Here is a 12,227-nt window from a genome sequence, read left to right as displayed (position 1 = left end):
AGGGATGTTTAAAACAGATTTTAGGTTTCCCTTGCTTTGACTAAGAAGCATCTTTTAGGGGTGTTTCATGGTCCAGCTGTCCCCCTCTGTTCCCAGATGGTGCCTGGGGACAATGCAGGACTGAAGCACACATCATGGTTTTCCTCCTGCCCACTGAGGAGGACACAAGAGAACCATCAAAAGCCCCACACAGAACAAATCAGGTGCTTGTGGCTGTCAAGGCAAGGGAAAAAGTCAAAATCCATCTGATTTGGTGAGAGGATGGGACAAATTACACTGAGACCATTAAGGCTGCTGGTTTGAGCATCATACTTAAGAGCTTCCTACTGGAGTGATGAAGCTTTGGAAAAAAAGGACCAAATCACACACACCATTCACCTATTAGTTATTACATATTCTGTCCCCAAGCAGTGCTCTGCAATGACTCATCAGAAAAGCCACATCACAGTGACACTCACCCCATCTGTCCTGTCCCTGCAGAGCACCTGCTTTGCTTGGTGTGTGAGCCAGAGGACTTTGGGGGGTGGTGGCACTTGACTGCAGCAGACAGCCTGTGCTAAACAATCACAGACAAACCCCTGGCCTTTCTTTCCAGGGCCTCAGGCTTTGATCTGCTGAAACAGCACATTTGACCTTAGAGGCAGAGATGAAAACTCTTGAGATGTCTCACTGGCTCCCCACTACAGCTGATGAACCTGGAAGTTTTGTAGCATGAAACAAGCAGGCTTCTGTAGCAAACAAGGAATTGCACCAAACCAGAACAGGAGAGGAAGCTATGGTTTGGGATTTAGTTCCTTTTGTTCTTGGAAAGCACTATGCATAGTTAACTTACAGCATTAATTATCTTTTGCATTAACATAAAGCTGTAACTGAACAACTTAACCAGTAAAGAAGAAAAACAGACTTGCCATGTAGTGTGTAAAACAGTCATTCTGCAGAGTGGAAAAGTCTTACACCTTGCAGAGAGTCCTACTGGCTATCCCAACTGGATATGCTCCAGTAATACTCAGTTGCACACGTTCACAGAGCTTGTGGGTAAATGGTGCAGGCTGAATTCATGCCAACGGCTCCAGATATAGATAGAAAATTAAGTTGAAAAGCTTTTTTCTCAATAATTCCACCAAGAGGTTTGGAGCAACAAACCAATTACTTTTCCTCAAACTCTGCAGGCCTTTAAAGATGTAATAACTCTCAGTACTTGGACTCCAAAGGGAATAACTCACAACACAAAGCAGAAAGCTACAGGGCAATGCCAACACCAAAGAGTATTTCAGGTGTTTCTGCTGGAGTGTGCCTCGGGTTTGAAGACCCCCTGGAATTGAGGTGATCTTCAAGGGAGCAGCAGCCTGCCACAGGTCAGAAAACTCCTCAGACTGGGAAAACAGAGAAAAGATGCTGCAAATTCTTTCCCTCTGTTCAATTGCGTTGTGGCATATTCTGGTAGCTGTTTATTCTAGAAAATGCAGAACACACTCTTTCCTTGTAAGCCACAGATGGCTCTTTGCTCTGTCTCCAAATAAATGCCACCCATACCCTGGGGATCAGTTGTCCCCACAGCATTGATCTACTTAAATTCCAAGTCTGAGACTACTTTTATTTCGAGGGGGTAGTTATCCAGCTGACAGTTGCAAGGAAGCTTTAGCTTACAGGCAGTATATCCTAAAGGGTCAAAAAGACAAAAGGTACTTCCTATCTTTCCACCTAATCTCATGCTTCCTGAAACAGATTTAGGAGTGTCTCATGTTTAGAACTGGCAGGACTCTAAACCATGCTATAAACAGAGATGAGGGAGAGCCAGGTGCTGGATTCAGAGGCATAAAGCCCTGGGCTGCACAGCTGCTGGAGGGACTGGCCAGTACAGGGAGGTCCCCTCTCACAAGTGCTCCCAGCACACACCTCTGAGAAGGGGCTCACCTGCCCAGGAATGTACTGCCTCCACCTCCTGTCCTTGGCAGGGCCAGGCAGGATGGAGTCAGGGGGTTTGGGAGCACTGCACTCCTGCCTGCCCTGCCCACAGGCTGCTCCCAGCACAGCTTCCAGGCGCTGCCTCTCACTCACACACATCCCCTGAGCAGGCAGGAGCTCTCCATTATCCACCTCACTGAGAGAATCATTCCCCTATGCACATTAAGGAGTGTTAAGGAGTGAAGTAAACTCCCAAAACTAGACAGGAACTGCAGAAGTGTGTTTCCCTCTCAGAGAGGAATCTTGGTTTTCATTAATTAATATCTCAGAAGAAACCAGTGGAGAAGCACGTCTTGTTATCTGGCTTCTTAGACGGTAGCCTTTGGTTCATTAGCCCAAAAGCCTACCAACTGGATAACAGTATTTATTCCATATAGAATAATGATCTACTTTAAAGGAATATGGTATTGCCCATGCAGGAATAAATTCAACCATTTTTCACAGCTTAAACACACACTAACCCATGTAAGTGAGAGATACAGATATAAAAGGGTTTTTAAAAAGTAGGTCCTGGGAAGAAAGGCAAAATCTAGGTACCCATACCCTGGAGCAACTACAGATCTGACTGTACATTAATTACCCATTAGTCTCAAGTTACACTACACAGATTCAGAGCCTTTGCTCTTTAGCCATATTTAAAAGAAGAAACAAAATGAAAGCTAGGCATGGTCAGCCCCGCTTTTGAGGTCAGTAAGAATACTAACATTAGGTTTGAAGCTGTCTAGTTGGGAAAAAAGTTGTTGTACTGATATTTAAAGCACACAGTCGTTGAATTAGTTCAGAGCTATGCAGTAGCAGATAGCTCCACAGACACTTTAACAGCCCCTTCAGAAACACTATGATTTTAATCTTACAAGCCTGCAACAGCAATATCTATGCAGTGTTCAAACTATATTGTTGACAATAAAATTATAAAAAAAAGACACTTTAAATATGCAGTAGCTGTGTCTGAAAATTAAATATATCAGCCATTAATTTTTTCCCCCAAATTACTAAAAAGCAACAGTCCACACTAAAGACTAACTGTTTGTAAAATTGGATTTTTAAAGATGAAGCCTTTTTTAAACAAGGACTGGTCAAAAAAAAAAAGCATCAGAACAGTTCTACAACTGGAAAAAATAAAGCTGCTTAGCTAATTCACCTCACTAAACCAAAAATGGTTTATGCTGCTCACATCAGTGTTTCAGATATTGCAATTTTAAAGAGTGGGGATATTACATTAAACCCCACAAAATGTAAGGCTCTGGAGAAGCAGGGCCATAGGTAATGAGATATTGATCCTCCCACCTCAAGGTTAGAGCAACACAGGGGGAGCTTGGCCTGGCCATGGCCATCACCAGACACAAACCAGGCCCCAAACCAAGAGCCCTGAGCTGCAGGGGACACTTTCTCCTGCACAGGTAGTACACAGGACTTAGGACAAATGCCCATCTCCCAGTAATTTATTTCCCCAAGAAGGTCTGGGTAGGAAGAGCTCTACAATCCCATCCCCATCTACCTCTGCTGCTCTCCGTGCCGTGGGTGCAGAGCCCTGGGTGTGCTTGGTACATCATGGATGCTCAGCAGAGCTGCCCAGCTGCACAGCCTTACAGGCTACCATCTTACCACTTTTTGTGGGGGAAAACAACCTTTTGGAACTTGAAATTTCAAAGAAAATTGTTTTCCAACCAGCCAGCTTACAACTCCCTTAGCTGAGTGCAGTTGTGCCCCCAGTCCCAGTTCAAAATCTGACTTCCCAGAGGCTCCACCCGAGCCACCCTCCCTTCCCTTTGCTGTGCTAGTGAGAAACCACATCAGCTGCTAAGTGGCCTAATGCAAACTGATGTGGCAGTTTCAATTCAATTGCCACTGCACAAGTAACGCTGCAGCAAAAGTCACCGCAGTGATTGGCGTCAGCGGGAAGCATTATTGTCACCCTTCACACGGTGCCATTGAGGGGCACAGGCCTCGTTATTGTCACCCCTCACGCAGTGCTATCGAGGGACACAGGCCTCGTTATTGTCACCCTCACACAGTGCCATCAATGGGCATGGGCTTTATTACTGTCACCCCTCACGCGATGCCATCAAGGGGCACAGGCCTTATTATTGTCACCCCTCATGCAGTGCCATTGAGTGGCACCAGTCTTGTTATTGTCACCCCTCATGCAGTGCCATCGAGGGGCCACAGGTATCATTATTGTCATCTCTCATGCAGTGCCATGGAGGGGCAAGGGCCTTGTTACTGTCATTCCTCATGCAGTGAGGGGCACAGGCCTTGTTATTGTCACCCCTCACATGGTGCCATCAAGGTGCATGGGCCTTGTTTCCTCTGCTGCTGCAATTCAGAGTTGACATGTGGCTCCATCACGGCCTGTCACAGCACACACGCTGTCCCCAGCCTGAGGTGGAAGGGAGCACTTCAGGACAGCGAGCCTGCTCCCTCTCACAGCTGCTAAAACTTCACACAGCATCCCTACACCGCCACTGAAACAGGGAAGGCTGAGATTTGAGAGTGTCTGGAAGTGTTTCAGGGAAAGGAGCTGTACCAGGTTATTCAGGCTCCAAGGGGCTGGGGGTGAGGCCCAGTTTTTTTTTTTTTTCTTTTTAAAAAATCATTAACATGGTAAGAATGGCACACAACAGTGTGGTTCACTGGTATATAGGCATCCATGGTTGCTTCCTGTATTATAACTCATTAGCTGGCTCTTAACTAATGACAGTTTGTAACTTCTGTGAAATGAAGCAGCAATAACCAGCAGCTGTACAGCTAGGGCAGTGATGGTGTGTTCCACAAACCAGGCAGGCAGGTGAGCAGGAGCTCACACCCCGGCCCCACAGCACATCCCACACCAGGCAGCAGCAGCCGCCTCCAGGAGGGAGCTCAGAGCCCCCCAGTACCAGGGGGTTCTGCCCCTCTTCCTTCAGGCACAGGCATACTACTCCCTCTTGTATCCAGTCTAATTTTAAGTCACTGGAGTGATTGCACATCTACCAGCTCTCCGGGGAGCTTATTAAAGAGTTTGGAAAAGCTGCATTTGGGAAGTTTGCCTTTCCTCAGTTTTATCTCGTTGCTCCTAGAGTCCTTCAGACCATCTACACACAGCTCACTTCCCTCTTAATTTTCATGTTTAGGTACTTACCAGTGTTGCCAGCAAGCTATTCACTGCATCAGTGACACCTCTGAAGGGTCCACACCTGGGAGCAGCCACTTGGTCCCCTTCATGCCAGCAGGACAGCCTGCCCAAACCTCTGCCAGCAAACAGGCTCTGCCCAGCTTTTATCACCCTTTTATCACTGGGGCAGCATCACTGCAGCATGGGGAGCTGCCCCCAGCCACCATTCTGAGAACACATAGCCTAGCTGCTGCTCTTTGCACACTTCTAAACTCTAGACAAGGAGTTCATGCTTTCCCTTTTTAAAAAAAGCAAAAATGTAATTTCCCATGCTCTCTGATAGTGAGGGACACCGAGGCGCCTGCTGATGTCCCTCAAAACTCCCACAACCCTTCCCAGCCCCTGCCCAAGGGCTCCCACCTGTACCCCCAGGGCGCTCAGCTGTGTGCTCTAGCCTGCCCCAGCCCCCTCACTTTTACTGCTTCTGCATTTCTTTCTACTACTGCTTGCATAAATGCGGAGTAATTTTGCTTCAGACCTGCGTTTGCGTTTCTCCAGGTTAAATTTTTTATTCCTGTCCATATTTTCCTCTGTTATTTCTGTCTTCAGTGATGTTTGCAATAGCTACTAATGTACTGTCATTTGCAAATGCAATTAGTGTGTTTATTTCTTTCTTTCTTTAGCTCATTAATAAAGATGTTAAATAAAAATATGCCTTCCTCTGCTAACAACATCCTCAAAATAGTTAGGGAGATGGGATCCAAAGGTAATAAAGAACTGTATTATTGGACAAGACTCTTCCTTGCATCTTTCAGCATTTGCCATGCTCATTATGGGCAATTAAAACATAAAACAACTTGCTCACTTCACACCCAAAATAGTCCTTCCTCCCTGTTCTGTGTTTGGATGTATAGAATACATAGATAAAGAGCAAGACCAGACATCAGCTGATAGCTTGTTATTGCAAAAGCAGCAAGGTTTTCTCTGGTTTAGATGCCGAGGAGTGAAGTGTAGCCATTTGTTAACCTTTTTATGTACACGATCACTGTTTCCAACAAAGGATGGGAGCATGAGTGCTTTTAAAACTTTACTTACTGTGATTACTGTAGCTGTGTCCGGGTACAACAGCTTGTACATTTATTACACAACCATAATTCAGCATATTGGCTGTATCCACTAATGCATCCAGCATTTCCCATGACTCGCTAGCCATCCTTGTTCCTTTGATTTTTGACAGGTCTGGGAACACTCAGCAGTTCATGGCACTGGCTCACTGTTGGGACAAAAGGCTGTGCACTTCTTTTCACCTTCAGGAAAACCTGCTGAAATTAACTCATGGCTCTAGTGAGTTGGTGTGAAATGTAATAATAACAGTTCACCTTAGTTTGCTATCTGTTGAAGAGACAGCAAAGAAAACACAAATGTTTATGGAAACAATAACAACAACAATCACCAAAAAAAACACAAACCAACAAGAACTAAACAAAAAAGGCCCACAAAAAACAAAACACCAACGAAAAGAAGAGAAGCATGCCCAAGGATACACAGGGGCTAGTTTATCATATTAATCTCATTTTTTCATCTCATGCTCAGCTATTTAAACAGAATTTAAATACATTTATTGAAATGAAAGCCTTATTTCTGAGGGCTTTCTGAAATTAAGGTGTGGGGAAACAGAGGTTGTCTTTTTTCTTTGTAATATATGAAGGAAGACTTAAGATCACTGAATGCACATTTGGGTAATCATAAATTAATTGTAATGTAAACTTTCACAACATCTTCAGAGCATGTTGAGATTTTGTTTGATTTTGAATTGCTCCAAAATGACATCTAATTATATACTAGTGATTAACACGTTGGTTGCTACTAAGAAATAGCAACCAAGCAAACATTACAATTCAATATTTAAATTTACTGTAGGTTGGATTTGTTGGATATTTTGCCTATTTTTTTATCGCACAGAAGGAACATGGTGGTAAATTCAAATACTTAGACAGGTGCTGAGGCTGTTTCTCCTCATCTGTGAAAATTAGGGATTGCATCACTACAGGTAGAGAGGCAATGATGATCTTGATGGCTCCCTTTCTCTTCTTTCTTCCTTTTCCTTCTCCTGCCTTTCTGACCCTCCGGGACACAGCTGAGTACAGGAGCTGCCCTGCAGGAGTGGGGCTGGCTCAGCTGTTGGAGGGTCAGGCTCTCTTTGGAGCACAAGGCAGGAGCTGGATACTCAGCACTGCGCCTGGGTTATTGTGCCATGGCTCAGCAGTGCTCCTGCCCAGGGCTGGGGACATGCAGGGACACACAGGCAGTCCCCCTTGGGCCAGCTCAATCTTCCCTTCACCAGCAGAAGCCCCATCCTGAGTCCCTGTCCCCATTCATGGCAGTTTTCCACTTCCCCAGGAAGACTTCTCCCCTTTGACCTGAAGCCTTCTCCTAAAGCTGTGCTGGGTCTTTGGTATTTGAGTGGTTCATTAGTTCTTCATTTCATATTTCCATCTTTCGTGGTTTGGATGAAATTATTCAACAAAACAGGACAAATTAGTAGAGGAGAACAATAGGTGCTGTATTCTGATTTATTTTTTTTTTTTAATAAAATGGAAAATGTGTGTGTGCTCCTTGGCTGCAGCAAAAAGCTGTCTGATGCCTACCTGGTCTGAGAGAGCACTGGAGGTGAGGACGTGGTCAGCATACAGGACTAAAGCATATACATCGTGTAGCATTTACTCTGTTATCTCTCATTTAGTGCAGTACTTCTTTGAAATAAAAGTTTCTGAAGCATTGGAGTAAAACTATTTTCAGTGTGAACTGTAAATAAAGATTTAATGAGGACTGATTTTCATCTCTGAGTCAAATGCTGTCCCACATTATCTCATTTTTCCATTCTCACTGGACTGAGAATCACTGCCCCCCAGCCGTAGTGCTTTTGATGTTGGCTGGAGATTAGCAGTGGTCTGAAATGGAAGAAATGAGGGCTGGCTCTTCTGTGGAGACACCGTTCTCCAATTTGGGTTAAGTGAGCAGCCCCATATTTCCTTACACTGACTGTGTTTGGGTGATTGCTGTCACATCTGGAGTGCCACAGGCTGTGTGACAGTGCTGGCTGGCACTGGCCAGCATGGGCAGCAGATCACATAGCCAAGCACACAATCACAGGATCACAGCATCAACTAGATTGCAAAAGACCTTGGAGATCCCCAAGCAGTAGGAGCTGCACTGGGGCAAGGCACACCATTAGGTGTCCTACTGTCCAACAGGAACCCAAAGCATGGGGCAATCTCTTCAACTTGTCCTCCCACTTCTGTCAAACAAAAACATTGACAGGATCAGTCAATTTTTTTTGCATCAGTTTAAGCATTTGTGATTTAATTGCAAATGTATGAGGTTGCTCAACTGACTCTTGCACAGGTGAAGATTACTGAACTCCTTGTAGTGCACTGAACATGGCCATGAGGCTATGGGAAGGTAACAGTGTTTCCTCTAAAGCAAATGCCACTGACCACCAAGAAGACACTCAGGTCATGGCTCTGCTCCTTCTAAATATCAGCAATGTTTTGGCATAACACCCAAGAAAAATTAAAAAGTCTTTAAGGCTTGTTAATTTCAAATCTAATTAAAAATGAACCTCTTTCTTAGTGTACAGGCAAGCTGAGTTTGGTGATGCCAGACCACCAGTACAGCTTGAGAGGAGACACCCAGATGGCAATTTCTGAACAGAAGCAACACATGCTCCACAGGGAAAATACACCTTGCTTCAGAACAGCAATGCAAACACTGATTGAACACCAGTAGCTTTGGAGATACCCACACTTTTCATGGACACTCCTTTATGGAAAAATGTGAATTGCCTTCCCCAGGAGCAGCTCCTCACTGAATGCTGCTCCTACGGCACTGGGCATTGGCATAAAACCAGCAGCACAGCCAGGACAAGCACAAATCAAGAGCAGTGGTTCCCTAGAGAAGGATTTACCACAGTCACAGATATTCTGTGAAAGACCTTTCACAAAAGAGATTTTCTCTGTTGGGGTTAATAGCTCCATTTTTCTTTATTACTCCACGTGTGTTTCACTCATTTGTGCATCAGCTTCTTTCAAACAGAAAACAAGTGAGAAAACCATCCTCCGAGAATAAAATCTTAAATATAATAAGGAATACAGCGGCACAACCTAAAGAGAAATCAGATATTCCATGTTGCAATATCTCACAAAACTGAAGTAGTTCTCTCCACAAATTCTCTCTTTCAAAGAGAAGGTGTTTTTTACCTCTATGTTCACTAAGAATACGCCTGACTCACCATCAAATTATTTAAATTTTACACAGACAAAATTTCAGGAGTTTAAGGGATTCATCACATCCCATGGCTCAGATTTTCAGCCCCTTGGTCCACATATAGAGGCTCCTCAGTAACTCACTGATGTTCAGAAACCCTGCATATCCACCACTAGGCTTTTCTATGGTGTGGAAAATCAGACACCTCAGGCACCTATTTTGGAGTTAAGGGGTTAAACAAGGTTCCTATTAAAAGAAAAACTACAGGGCGTATAATGATTGTGTATATACAGACAAAGTCATTACATATACATAAACATGATTATCAATTTCAGTCCTTTAAAATTTAAAACATTTCCGTTTTCATTCATAATTCCATATTCAATACCTTTTTTAAAGATCAAATTTTCCTCATCTATTGAGATGTAACTTACCTGTACTACTGTCTGCACATGAGGCAAAGCTTGAGGTGTCTGTACAAATAATTGATGTGTAATAAATTGAAGAAACTCTTGTTTCCAGCCTTCTTCATGTTGTGAGAAGCAAGTAAGATTTACTGACTAGTGATTTCATGGATTTCTTTGCAATACCAATAAATGAACCTTCTCAAGTTCATCTGTTGCACAAGGCAGGTATTGTTCTAAATCATCAAAATTCTAGGAAAAGCATAAAGAGAGGAGTGTTTGCACCTATGATTAAAAAAAAAAATCTCTTCCAAATCCTGTGGTTTTACAGTAGATGGTATTTGATTTACACTAGCAGTGGAGAGCCCCTTCTGAGAGTGCATCGAGTTTGGCTTCTCTGCCTGCACTTAGCATCCTTCCACATGGCTTCATGGATCAGTATTATAAATTCTAGACATAAACAAAGAAAAAACCAGACTGACAGAGAATGTGATCAACAATTTACATCTGTGCACAATTTTTCCCTCTGTGCCACTGAAATTCATGATCTTTTATCTTTAGCTTTCAGTTTGCCTTCCCAGTCTTCTTGGTTGCAAGCAATGCTGTAAAACCCTTAAAATATTAAGAAAATTACATCTGCTATATCTTGCTTTAAATATAGTGTTCAGTCTTTGAAAGTGTTACTTTGTACATTAAATGAATACCTTGCCCACCAGGTAAAGGACATTTTGTTGCTTACCATGTCTGTCTCTGCACAACATATACTACTCAGGCATAAATAACAGAGTGTTATATAAATAATTACATATATGAAGGGCTGTAAAACACTGAAGATATATTTGTACTTTTACTTATGAGAACGTTTTAAAAATGATTGCTTTGTTCACTGCGTGGTTTTTATGTGTTGAATGTGGTGCACGCAGAGAACATTTTCCAAAGTTGTTTTTTTTTTTTTCCTTTCCTCCAGGTCACACTAGCGTTATAGTTAGCAAATTGATAAGGTTCCACTGTTAAGCTTTATTACTTGTGACATGAGCCTATGACACTTTATAAAAAGAAGTAATCCAGAACAATCTCTAGGTAATTAACACCTAGATAAACAAACATAAATTTCTATATTGCATTTATTTGGACTACCACTCAAATACGCGTGAACCATGCTTTTTTAATTAAAAGATAAATCTATGTGACACTTAGCCTCAAACTTAATTATTCAGCATAGTATAATAAAAAATAGAGCCCATTAAATGTGTCTTGCTCTGTATTTCTGTATTAACAGCAAAACAGTTCACTCTGGGATCATTTAAATTTTCTTCTTCCTCTTTTCTTGTAATTTCCCTATTCACTGAGAACCTTTGGTTAAAACAAATAAATACCACAACAAAAAGCCCCCAAACAATACCCTGAGCAACACCAACAGGTGAGGAGCCATGGAACTTCTCCCAGCCCCTAGGAACACTCAGCTGGGTGACATTTCTAATACGACATTACACCACAGCTTTATTCTCCCTCCTCCTCCTCCCTGGGCTTCCCGATGGAAACATACTGTGGTGGATCATGCCAAGCAGTGATATCCAGAAATGGAAATCACAATAGTTACGAATAATTTCACTGGGAGCATGCTTACAATACACAAGGTGAGGTTTCTATAATATACTGTTACAATACAGATGTTAAACAGAGAGGGGAAATATTCAATTCCCAAATTACAACAGACAGAGAGCTTAAAGTCCTTATAAAAGTTTCAACAAGAAATGTTATCTTAAAGCTGGGAACAGCCTTCTGATGTTAGGTGGGAAGACTCAGGACACCCAGGATCTGTGTGAGGAAAGCTGCCCATCAGCTGAGGGAAACAAAACCCCCCAGACCTCAGTGAGACAGCCCCTTCCTCTTTCAGACCTTCGTCCCACCTGCCTTCACAGGTGATGCAACCCCACACGTGGTTCATGGCCACTGGCGGGCATTTTTAGATTTCCTAGAGGATTGTATACACAGTGTAATGCACTGCTCCCGGCAGAAATCCAGGACCATAAAGGAGATTGGAAGCATGTCCATGGAGGTGCAATGAGACAGTCATTGCTCCTTAATCAGGTTTTCATTTTCCTTTACTGTCTACTGAAACCAGAAGGCAGGAAAATCTTTGGGATGCACCCCTCACCACTCTCTCCCCACAGTTCTTTTTCCCTGGGTCCAGGACACAGAAATTACCCGAAAGGACAACGATCCGGTTGAGAGACAGAGTTCAGCTCTGAGCCTGGAGCTCATCCCTCCTCAAAGCACATTTTTACGTGCTGCCATTTTGTGCCTAGGAAGGGTTGTTCCCCCCAGGAGAGGGTGTGACACACGAAAAATTTTCATTAACTTCCTGGATTTTGATTAAAATTTGATGCATTGCAGTGCAGATTTTATTCTCTGTGGATGAAGAGATCTGTGGCATTTGCCCACAGACCAGGGAATTTGGCACCAACTCCATCACTCCCCTGGCTGCAGAGACTTTC

The sequence above is a fragment of the Zonotrichia leucophrys genome, chromosome 11 (assembly GCF_028769735.1).
Source record: "Zonotrichia leucophrys gambelii isolate GWCS_2022_RI chromosome 11, RI_Zleu_2.0, whole genome shotgun sequence".
NCBI lineage: Eukaryota > Metazoa > Chordata > Aves > Passeriformes > Passerellidae > Zonotrichia > Zonotrichia leucophrys.
The sequence above is the reverse complement of the archived record's forward strand: the minus strand, read 5'-3'. Positions refer to the sequence as shown.